Source organism: Balaenoptera physalus, assembly GCF_965194825.1.
Source record: "Balaenoptera physalus genome assembly, chromosome: 10".
NCBI lineage: Eukaryota > Metazoa > Chordata > Mammalia > Artiodactyla > Balaenopteridae > Balaenoptera > Balaenoptera physalus.
The window spans coordinates 95218317-95222287 of record NC_138889.1 but is presented as its reverse complement, the minus strand read 5'-3'; the positions used below and the strand labels follow the sequence as shown (position 1 = coordinate 95222287).

At 35.6% G+C, this 3971-nt stretch overlaps 1 protein-coding gene across 2 annotated transcripts in view; it reads left to right on the top strand.

Annotated features, from left to right (window-relative positions):
- Positions 1-3971, top strand: part of LRRC4C (leucine rich repeat containing 4C) — a 1215963-nt gene that overhangs the window by 59585 nt on the left and 1152407 nt on the right. The gene's annotated exons all lie outside the window — the stretch shown is intronic.

Below are 3971 nucleotides of genomic sequence, written 5' to 3'. Positions count from 1 at the left end.
GTGAGTATAGTGCGGTTATAGAACATGGTATTTCCACTTAAAAATAAACATATATACATGTATACATACCTGTCAGTATTTGAACTCAGTAGCCAATTTTTCTTTCTTCCTCTACCTCCTTTGTTAGGCTTTTGTCATAGGCTCAGACGATTGAGAAGTGTAAACGTAGGTATGATGTTTTATTATTAACTATCTCCTGTCTTTAACTTGTGAAACATTGCTGAACTGAATTTAGGATACGCTTAAATAATTTTCCATGTATTTAATTTCTTTGGAATGAATTTTTGCAAAATTTAAATAGATTTAGCTTTTTTTAGTCTAGCCTTCAAGACCCTTAACTATCTGGCTTAGGTAGACTTTCTAATCACATTTTTCAGTACTTCTCTTCAGATGACCAGGTAGACTATATTTCTACTACCTAGGTGAGAAAGCTTTGATGTCAGTGTCTTGAGTTTGAACCATCATTTGAACATGTATTAATTACCTTTGTGACTTCAGGTAAATAACCTATTGTAAATTCTTTGAGACCTAGGTTCTTCATCTTTAAAATGGTGTAATAATACTTATATCATGGTGCTACTGTAAAAAGTGAAATAAAGCAGTGTACTTCAGATATGTAGCTTAGTATCAGACTCATGATATTTGGCCAACAAACCACTATCAAAGTCTTATATTTCCCTTCTGAGCTTTTGTTCTTGATATTTATTCTTTCTGGAGTCATTCTTCTTCATTTTTTATGTCGAAGTTCTACTATCATATCACGTTGGGAATTCCACCTGCTATAGGAAGCATACTGTTTCTTATCCTTCGATTTCTTAAAACACATTGATGACTATCCTTTTAGCCACAGATAGAATTTTTCAAATGTATTTACTTAGATCAGAAGTTCACTGCGGGCAAAGAGCAAGCCTTGCACATTTCTGTGTCCTTTCTATCCCATAACATAATGCTGGTACTGAGTAGACATTCAATAAATGTTTGCTGAAAGGAATGCTTTTATCATCAGATGTAACAAGGATTAACTTGTGGATATATGGGTTTAGGTGGATTCTGATCAACCATACACATCAAAATCCTTAATGTGTAATTGACCCTGAATTCTCATATTCTCTCCCCCAAAAATTCCCATTTGGGTTGACTGTCATTTGGCCGATAATATTTAAGCGTGGCTATATGGTGTGCAAGGCTTTCATCATTGTTTGAAGACATATAGCCAATGAAATGCATCATTTTCTGGGTGAATAATGAGGTGAACTATCTTCTTTGAAGTTTGGTTAGTCCTCCATCCTTTTTTTATCTCATAGGTCCTATTGCTCACACCTTTATTACATTGCAGTTTTGTGTCCCTGTCTATCCCACTAGATTTTTTAGGACAAAGGCCATGGCATTCCCATTATATGTCTTTAATACGGTGCCTATTACATAGCAAGTTCTCAATAATCTCTGTTAGATGATTGGATGAATGAATAAATGAAGCAGTTCTGATAATGCAGAGAAAGTCTCAGGATATGATCAACATGAAATGAATTAGAGAAAGTAATGACATGGCTTTAGAGAAAAATGAGATGGATCAAATGGGTTATATTTTTTCTTCCAGTTTTATTGAGATATAATTGACATACAGCATTGTATAAGTTTAAGGTATATGGCATAATGATTTGATTTACATACATCATGAAATGATTATTGCAGTAGGTTTAGTGGACACCCATCATCTCCTATAGGTATGAAATTAAATAGAAAAAATTTCTTTTGGTGAGAACTCTTAGGATTTACTCTTGTAACAGAGTTCATGTGTAACATACAGCAGTGTTAATTATATTTACCATTTTGGGCATTACAAATGGGTTATATTTTAACCAGAACTACAGTGGTGCCAAATGTTTTCAGTTCTGTGTGACATATATGAAAAGCACTCAAGAAATATTTATTGAAAAAACAAGGAAAGTAGGATGTAAAAAAATGAATGAACAAGTGAAAAAATAAACTAAGGTCCAGAGAAGTTAAGTAACCTGTCCAAACTGCACAGCTAATGAAAGCCTAAGCAATGTTTCAAAACCAGTTATCTTCCCAGTTAAACATTAGTTATTACTCCCTCCTCACTGTTTCCATAGCCCTTCATATATCCAGTGATTAGCTTATTTCATTGCTACTACTTGCTCAATTTTGTGCATTTCCCCAACTAGACTGGAAACTGTGAGAGCCAGAACCTGGCTTTAGTCACCATGTATACCTAACCTGCAGAAGAGTAAATGGCGCTAGATAGTCACTGGATAAATAACACACAAGCAGAAACTTCCTCCTTTTGTCTTGTCGAAGAGGAACTGTCCATCAGAATCTTCTGCAATGAGGGTTATAGCCTATAATATACAGTAGCCACCGGCCACCTCTGGCTATTGAGCGCTTGAAATGGGACTAGTGTGAATAAGAAACTGAATTTTGAATGTTGTTTAATTTAAAAAGCCACGTGTGGCTACTGGCTATCTTATTAAAAGTATAATCTTATACAATACATGCTTTTGTGCTGCATCAGATTGTCTTCACAAAGATACCGAATTTCCCTTTCTTTTATTACCACATCATCAACACATGGCAGAACTTGCTCCACTTCTTCTAAACCATTTCTACCTTTACCGTATCACAATATTTGACTTTTTTCTTTATTCCCAGGTTGGTGCCCAGTTGTCTCAAACTCTAGAGTACTTCTTTATTCTGATATTGAGCCCTTTAGAAGGAGTGTTTTTCATAATTGCCTACTGTTTCTCTTCCTTCCCTTTATGTTTTCCTGAAGTCTTGTTCTTCTCCTTGTATCCATAAGATTCCCAACAATTCTATGCCTGAAATTGGGAGTAGGAGCATGGGAAGATGACCAAAAAGAATCATCCTCAAACACTGTGTTACTGATTAGACAGAAAATAATGAAAGGGGTCCAAACTGTTTAGATTTATCAGAGGGTAGGGGGAAAGAAAGCATCTGGTGAGTACTTATATCAGACAATGAACAAATGAGTATTCACTAAGCATCAGTTACTGAGTTCAACTAATTATGGACACTTTTAAATTTAACGCTTATAGCATCTTTTTATGAGATTTATTCCTACCAACATTTTACTTTTACTGAATCTAATGCTCAGCTAACAGTCTCAAGTTATCCAGAGTGCAAATGTCTGTCCAAAGATTTGAAGCAATAGCTGCCTGACTCATCTTTTAACCTAAGAACTTTTTGTAATCCTTGCTTGAGATTTTCTTCACAAGTGACATTGAGTGTATAGTGAATACTAGGTTCTTCTTTGCTTCCTCCCTCTCCTCCAGAATTTTACCTTTTGATTAGTTTGTAAGTGCTAGTGCTCTGTTTTCCTTCCAGACCCTTCTGAATCAAATCTTTATTATTCGTCAGCAAAAACTCTTCCTTTTCCCTTTCAGTAGCACATTCTAACTCCATTAAAAAGGAACATTGTTATCCTGTGCAGTGTGCATCAAATAACAAATCATTGGTTGATGCAAAAAAATTAGTCATTAAGAATCAGCCATCTGCTTCTCTAACCTCCTTAAAGTGCCATATCAAATTGGCAGATACCATTGAATTTTTAAGGAAAAAATCCTTAGTGTGAAAAAGTGACATTAAAGGTTTATGTCCTCTTCTTGTGGCCCAATAAACAGTATTAATGGCAAAGCATGCAAAGGATTAATAGGTCCTCCCTGCAAGAGGCTCAGTTATAGCAATCCTGAGGAATTCTGCAGGCTAAAATATGAGCCCTGCGGTGCCTCCACACGCATAAAATATTTGGTTTTTCTTCTCCTTGAAGGAGAGCCTGTCACTCTAAAGGCAATTTTTCTCTTTGATCCTTTGTACTGTAATTTCATACACTCCTTGCAATGCACCTTCCCTTGTAGAGAGTGTGTTCTTCTCCGAACCTTTACTCTTACAAACCATTTTTCTTCACCAGCCCGTCCCACAAAAATTGAACATAC